Below are 8,009 nucleotides of genomic sequence, written 5' to 3'. Positions count from 1 at the left end.
GGTGCCTTTTTTTTATCAAACAAGGGCTACGGGTGCCTGTTGCAATAGGTGGCAGTTTGATGCAGTGGAGGAAGGGTTGGGGGGCCTGGGGGCACAGTGGCACTAGCTCCATCTCGAGGAGCCACGCGAGCCGTTCCATACGCTTCTTGTGGCTGGGGCTCGCGTGGCGTAGGCACCCGCGTGTCCCTCGGAGGGTAGAAGCCAGGCTGTGCCGCTGCCGGGGCCGACGCGCTGTAACCGGCTGTGCCGTTTGACAGGTATATGAATGTATATATTTTTAGGTGCGCTTCACAAGTCTTACCATCTTCATGAGGTTTTTGGGTGTTGCCTTATCCAGCTTCTGCCAGCAGAGGGAAAATACAGGAACGTGCCAGACTCTGTTCTCCTCTATTCGCTTCCACTAAGCGGACCCTGCCTAGTTGGAGAGCAGGCAGCAGGGCAGGCAGATACTCTCACCTTGATCTTCCTCTTCGGGCTGGCTGCACCTTCTCCTGGCTCATGCCACCTTGTACTCAGGACCCTAGTGAGGGCCTTCCCGTGCTTACTGGGAGGCAGTTTGTTTCAGTAAAACATTTGCATGGACTCCCTTGTGCCCAGCCTACTGTAGTGACAGGGAGAAGCTGAAGCCTCTTCCCCAGCCTCTCGCAGGGTGACTGATCAGGTAATGTTTTCTAAGCAAATGCACAAATAACATGAATTGGGGTTGGCACTGAGCAGTGAGGTGTAAAAAAAGCAATTTGAGGTGTTCTATGAAAATGCCAGAGTCTCTAAGATGTGATTGCTTGTCGGAAAGCCGTGCCCACGGTGCAGAACTGCAGCGGGCGCTGGGAGTGCTGCTGGTGAGGCATCAGCCCCGGGGGGAGCAGGAGGGCGAGTGTGCGGAGAAGGCACTAGAGCTGGCTTGGGAGACTGAGTTTACAGATCCCCTCTGCAATCCTGAGCTCATCACTTAATCTTTGGCTGCGGTGCCTTGGCCGTGGCAATGTGTTGCTCAATATTGTAAACCACTCGGGGCAGGGAAAGCCTCTGCTGCAGCCGTGTGCGGTGCCCGCACCGGGGAGAGCCGCTGCGGGCAGGGAGGTGGGTGCAGGCAGGGCTCGAGGGCAGCTGATGGCTGAGCCTGGGTGAGAGCTGCATTTCTTCCCCCTTAGCAGAGGCTGAACAAAAAGCACAGAGGCAGAGTTCAGCAGGGCCGGTATTGTCCTCTTATTTTCCACTTGCAAGTGTGACTTTTTGCCAAACAGATTGCTCCGCACAAGGTGCAAGATGGCATATGCATGCATAGCTTTGAGCCTGGGACCCATCCCTTGCCGATGCCCGCTCCGGTCGGTTCCTCCTTTGCCCCCTGCTGTGGTGAGTGCTGCTGTGCCTTCGTTTCGTGTGAGCCTGTCTAGAAAGAGGCAGATGATATCTGAGATGGCAGCCTTGCATTTCTGCTCCATTTCCCTCCAGCCTCTGCCTCCTCCCTCTCCTCCTGTAACATTCATTAGCTGCGGAGAAAGGCAAGGCTGAAGCACTGAACAGAGGCTGTGTGTAACCTCTGAGTAACCTCGCTGCCAAAGCCTGTGCCTTTGCAGCCCTGCCATCTCTTCTCCCTGGAGTAATAAGTCCTCACCTCTGTGCCCCAGCTGCTCCGTGTAATATCGGTGTTCCTCGTTAGCACGGCAGAATCAACATCTGTCTCCTTTATAGTGTCTGTTTACACTGGGAAACTTCTGGGGGAAGCTCTATATTGTTACAAATAAAAGCAGCGTCGTAAAAGGCCTGGGAACTCCATGTTGTTTAGGAATTGCGTATCTTTCAGGTTTAATAGATGAGCTGCTTGCAGCCTTCAGGGCGGCACGGCCACCTGAATGGCCATTAAGGTAAGTGGCCATGTTATGTGGGGTCTCACTGGGTGCAGAGTGCTGGGCTGGTTTGGGACAGCCTCCCAGCTCCAGGAGGGTCCCACGACTCAGATGTGTTACTGGTTAGCCTGCTGCTCTCCAAGGCACTTTAAGGAGAGCCAGTATGTGCAGCCTGTGAAACTGGTCCAGCTCTATATGAAGGATCTATTCCTCACCAGAACGTTCATGCTCGCTTTGCTACCAAGCTGGCATCCCTGCTCCTGTGTCTCTTCTCCCCTGCTCTTCCCTGCCTGGCAGGAGAAAGGGCACTTCAATGTGAGGGGCAATGGTGGAGGTCGGAGCTGGTTTGTATCTGTCGCAGAGAAAGGGGGGGAGCGGGAGGGCTGACGGCACGAGGCTGTGACAAATGAGCCCCAAGAGCTCTGCCAGATGAGAAGTGCAGGCAGGCTCGAAGCATTGTGACCCATGTGGAGGGTCATGCTCCCAGACAATCAGGGGAGAACCCCCCCGCCCTGTCCTCTGCAACTAGTCGGACTGGTTAGTGCAGCTGGGTCTGCCGTGAGGGTTTGGCAGGTGGGCTGTTGATGTGATGCACACTGTTCTGCAGGTGAAACCAAAGGTGCCATCGAGGTTTCAGGAGAGCAGCTGGAGAGCTGCCATCCTTTCCAGCCCCTCCTGAATGCTCCTGGTGCTTTCCTTGCACGTCTTGAGTGCTGCTTGAGCGCAATGCCAGGACAGGAGCTAAAATACTCTTGCAGATAAGGAGGCAAGGAAGTTATCTGGAAGCCTGCAGATACTCTATGTGAGGAGGAAGGTCACTGAAAAGAGGGAGGTGGTAGAGATGGAGATTAGGTGATTTGGAGATGGCTTGAGGGATTTAGTGGAGAGGCAGAGCTCCCGTGGAGCATGAATGGGCAGTAGCACCTCTGATGGATTATAGGGAGCCTTGTTCAGAGCCTTTCCATGTCAGTGCAGACACCAGCAGGGAAGAGACGGGGAAATCTTGCGCTGAGAGGAGGCTGCAGAGCTCCAGATAGTGACATCCCTTGTCACTTCGCTCCCCACCCAGAAAGCATGCTGTCACGCAGGCAGAGCTGAAGCGGCCGCCTCGCAGCATGCCAATGGGTGCTGCGCCTGCCTGCCAGTTCAGCACGGCAAAGCCCTGAGGCAGAAGTGTGGCCGCAGGAGGCAGGTGGGGGATAAAGGCCTTTTCTGCATCTCATGGTGAGATGCTTTTCCCACGGCAGGGTCTCTGCAGGGAAATTTCTGCCTGTCCTTCAGAGCCCCAGTCGTCTGTGCCTCTTTGTGTTCATCTCCAGCTTGCGTGAGCTTGTTCTCAGCTCCATGGAGAAAATGCATCCCCAGACCTCCTTTGGCAGTGGCTGCATTTGGGATTTGCCCCTTTGTGTCCTGTTACAAACACTCTTCTTTTAGCGAAATCATGGCTTACAGTCTTGCCCCTGCAGGCCGTGTCTTGCTTATATTGTACTGGGGCTTTTCTGCGCCCCTTGGCTGCCACAGAAAATGCACGGTGAGCTGATACTGCTGTGCAATTGCTGTCAAGGATGTGAACCCCAGGTAATCAGCAGCGAGATCATATCTTTTCAGCTGGACGTAAGGGGTGAGATCCCTCCATCACAACTGGACAAACTACATCAGACTTTATCCGCTATTGTTAAGGACAAAGAACAGGCATTTGTGTCCCAGACTTAAGCCTTCTCAAATCTCCAAGTATATTCCCCAAAGGCTTTTTCCTGGCTGTGTTTGCAGGGCCTTGTTGGTTTTTTTTCTCCCAATTACCTTTGTTTTCGATCAGTGTTGCACTTTGTAATATGTGTTTAGTAAACATGAGGGGTATTTACTGCAAACTGGCAACTATGTTTCTCTTTCAAGTTGAGTGATTCCTCTGGGATGCTCCTGCCTCCCCCTCTGCTGGGGAGGGGTTGCCTGGCCAGCCCAGGGCCCAGGTACAGCCCGTTCCCCTGGCAGCAAGGCTCTCGGATGCTGCTGGCATCAGTTTGTGCCTCCTCTGACGTGCGGGAGGTGCCTGTATCCTGGAGAGAGTGTTAACGTTTAGATCAGCGCAATGGTCTGGGAATAGCATTGAGTTAAAAGGACCTCTCCTGAAAAGAGCACAGCAGGGACTTGGCTGAAGAGTTCTCTTATCCCTTCAAGCGTACGCGGCTGCACGGGTTTCCATCAGCAGCCAGCTTCATGGTAGCCCATTAGGGCTCGATTTAGCCACCTTTGGGGAGGGGAGGAATGGGCATCTGCCCCGTGGAAGGGCCGCTGGGTCTCTTCTCCTTTCCCCTCCTGGAAGCTTGCCTGGGCCGCGCTCTTGGGGTCCTTGCCATGCCAGAGAATCACGTGAGCAGGTTCCAATGGGGTTTGTGCTGCTTTTGTAGTCACTATTTACGTTTCCCTCATGAAACTTGAGGCCAAGTTAATACATGTGTAATTACCCGCCCTATGCACGAGGCTGCATCCTAGTCTCTTAATAGTCCAAGGTGCTCTTCAGCTTGAAAGATGAGGTTTAAAATGTTTCTCAGGAACGTTTCACCATGTGTTTCAACAAGCCTGGTAGCTGTGTGAGCACACGGACCCATCTGGAGTCCTGCTAAGCTTTTGTCCTCATTTCTTGTGGCAATAACTTCAGCAACTTAATTACTGTGCTGGAGAAGTATTTCTTTTTATCACCCCGGACTTTCTTCCTACCTGACTTTATTGAAAGCCCCAGTTGTCACATCTTATGAGATGGTGGAGAAGTCCCAGTTTACCTCTTACGGGTCAGTCATTGCCTTTTTGTTGCCTCTTCCTACCAGTTGCCATTCCACAGCTGGAGTCTCATTTTTTTTAATCTGTGAAGGTCTTGGGCAACTCTGAAATAAAGACACCGCTTTCTTCTGAACTCCCCTGTCTCTTGGGTCCCCATTTTGCGGTGGGGAGAACAGATGGGGTGTGGTACCCAGGGTGGGATGTGGGATACAGGAGCTGCCCTTGCAGCGGTGCTGTCCCAGCCTGAGGACTCTTCCTGCCTTTCACTGCTGAGCAAGAGCTTTCAGCAAGCTGTCTGTAACGTTGGCAGCCCCTTTAGCTGAGCTGACAGGATTAATTTAAAATCCCATATGGTAGAAGAGTTGGCTTTTCCCTCCCAGATTGCTCCCGGCATGGATAGCGAGCCGCATTTGGCAGCTTGTTGCCACCTTACCTGATTTCGCTGCTGATCTCTGGAGCTCCTCGGTCTCCCCTGGACCCATTGAACCGCAGCAGCTGTCCTGCCCACATGGTGTTGTCATTCTTGCCTCTTTCTGGGCTAAAAAAGCGCATCAAAGCCTGTAATCGGACACCCCAAGTAAGTATGGGTTTTCAAGATCCTCCGTGTAATGGTCTGAGTGATTTAGGGATCTTGAAGTAAGGGGGAAGCTTCCATCTTTGGCCTGAGTTCTGACAGCAGCGGTTAAAAATAAATAATCCAGTTGCTGGGTGAAAAGTGCAGGGAAAAGCTCTGCTGTTGGCAGGGAGGCAGCTGCAGCCCCAAGGTATCGGGGCAGTGCCCCAGTGACTGCGCTGCGTTCCCGGCAGGGCGATGGAAGCTGGATTCTCCAGGGCTGGCAAAACTGGGGCAGTAGCACGGGAACCGCTTTGCCTTGCAACAGGGGAGCAGAGACCCAGGTTCTGCTCAGGAGTTTGCCTTGATTTAATATAACTTCGGGCAAGTCAATTAATCTTTCTGCATTTGTTGCTTTTGCAGCTCCCAGCACTGAGGTTTTGTTGGTTAATGTTTAGAAAGTCTTTTGAAATGTGGCTGTTGGCGTCTGGGTCCAACAAAGAGAAGCAATTGTGAACAATAAAAGAATATTTTTCCAAAATACAGCATAGTAAAAGCAGCTGAGATAAGGTCTGCTCTCATTAATTTAAAAAATGATATTTTTCCTTCTTCTTTCAATAAAAACCGTCTGCATGATAAACTGACATCTTTAACAATTGTTTAAGCTGCACAGGTTTAAATATATACTTCCTGCATAGGCTGCTGATGAGTCACTAGTCAAAATTATTTATCAGAAGTGATTGCTCTGCACTAGAAAGCAGAAGACAGAGCTCTTTTCTTGCCAGAGCTACGCGGTTACTGTGAACAATTACAGGGGCTCTAAAGTTCTGCCCATGATTAAATGATTTTGAGTTAGTTTTAACATTTTTGGGAAGCTGGACAAGTTTTCTTAGAAGGGCATCTATGGCACTGAAAATGCAATATTTTCCATAGTTGGAAGGAATAAATGGAGCTTAAGCTGTTCTCGGGAAATGCAGTTAGAAATGCATTTTGGGAATTTCAGCTGCTCAGAGCTCCGCTGTCAATTTTTGAGTGCTTAGGATCCTATTTCTTTTGATTGCAAACACATATACATTCTTCAGCGAATGTGAGAGTAACTCGCTCTGCAGAGCAGAGAACAGACTATACCAAGGGCTGATGGCGAGAAAACTGGTTTAATAAATGTATATAGACATGCACGGACCCAACGAGCTTTTACTTGTGTCAACACGGGATGGTATGTGACAAGGATAAGCATTTTGAGGAAGGAGGCTTGTAACAGATGTACCAAAAGCTGGCTCTGAAGCATTGCTGTGTTGATCTAGAGACTTCATGGGACCAGAGTTGTTGGCATTTGTGATTTGACTTCACCGGGGCCAATATCGGTAATTACAGTGAATCTGGGAGGATGTTCACTTCAGAACAAAAATAGGCTCTGTTTGTGGACTGTTCGTGGGCAAAAGGCTTAAAGGCGCCCTGGGCAAACCTGGATGAGGCAGCAGAAATAACAGAGAGGATGCTCAGTCATTAGAAATTGTTTATGAGCGTTGCTTGGCTGAGCCCAAAGAGGAGCCATGGCACTCAGGGGGTGCAAAGACAAATGCGGTGGGTTTGGGAGGGCAGCTGAACCCGCTGGTCCCTGGCAAAGCCTGCGTCTCTTTGAAGCCCCACTTGCCTCTTGTCGCTGGTATCTGGTGGCAGTGAGCTTTGCGGCAAAATCCATGCCCTTGCCTGCTGAGGCACAGGGTCTCTTTCTTCTGGTGTTCACAGGGCTGCTCTCCTGTGCAAAACACCTTTATTTTCTTTTAATCAAATTGTCACCGGGAGACACATCTGTTCCTGCTTGCCTTGCTGCTTTCATCAGGGGCGAGGATGGAGCGTCCCTTTGAGCATGCCGATACTTATGCAAACGCACTTCAGCCAGGCAGGGCTACTCGGATATCAAAGGCAGAGCCTGAAGAGGTGGCCTGCTGGAATTTGCATATAAAATTGCAAGCTGAAATCCAAACAACAGAAAGATGTGAAGATCAGTGGGAAGGGTGAGCACAAAAAACACTGGCAGGCCTGTGGAAGAGTAGGAGCGAGGGCAGGTGGGGAGGATAGAGGCAGCGAGATATGAAAGAGCAGGAAAAGGAACACACAGAAAGCTTTAACTAACAGAAAAGTTTCTTGTACTGCAGACAGATGATGAAAGAGAGACAGTGAGGAATTATTAGGACAGAAGATAAGGAAACAGCAGAGATAGGAAATAATTATTTTGTATCTGTCTTTATAAATGAAAATGAAGGGCATTAACTTAAATAGGATTTAGATTTTCAGGGACAGAAGGGGATGAATTAGGAAGTGTTCAGATAACAGCAGAAATGATTATTAAAGGTCGGGGGCTCTTGAAACCGACGCTGCTCCACAGCCCCCACTCAGGACGTGCGGGAGCATCCCTGGGGCTGCAGAGGTACACCCCGAAGGGGGGGGGGCTGCTGTCCCAGAGGCAGTGCCTGGTGTTTGGTCCACTGGCTGGGGCAGCTGGAGTGGGTGCTGAGTGCCGGTGGAGCTGACAGGCCACCCGACTTGCCCAGGGAGGGATGAAGGAATATCCCTGGTGTTGGCACTTGGAGAAAAACTGTAGATTGTATCTCGCCTGTTCTGGTGCCAGTCACCCGGGGAGCGGGCATCGCCAGCGTGCCTGTGCTGCTTCAGTAGGCAACCGAGCAGCCTGCCTGCTTACACTGAACTGCTCCAAGAAGAGTATGTGCGGGGTCCATTCTCCCCCTCACACCCCTCGACTGCAGCACACAGTTCCCCAACAAAGATGATGGTGTTTATCATAATGATAATTAGGCACTATGTCTAATATC

The 8,009-nt window shown here is 51.1% G+C and overlaps 1 long non-coding RNA gene across 1 annotated transcript; it reads right to left on the bottom strand.

Annotated features, from left to right (window-relative positions):
• Nucleotides 1–1,182: 1,182 nt before the first annotated feature.
• On the bottom strand, nt 1,183–5,591 carry LOC121098372. Its single transcript, XR_005831258.1, has 2 exons — nt 5,056–5,591; nt 1,183–1,390 (listed from the first exon to the last, which is right to left on the bottom strand). It is a non-coding gene; the product is annotated as an uncharacterized LOC121098372 (long non-coding RNA).
• Between the last annotated feature and the right edge of the window lie 2,418 nt (nt 5,592–8,009).

This window comes from Falco naumanni, chromosome 16 (genome assembly GCF_017639655.2).
Source record: "Falco naumanni isolate bFalNau1 chromosome 16, bFalNau1.pat, whole genome shotgun sequence".
NCBI classification, from domain to species: Eukaryota; Metazoa; Chordata; class Aves; order Falconiformes; family Falconidae; genus Falco; species Falco naumanni.
The sequence above is the reverse complement of the archived record's forward strand: the minus strand, read 5'-3'. Positions and strand labels throughout refer to the sequence as shown.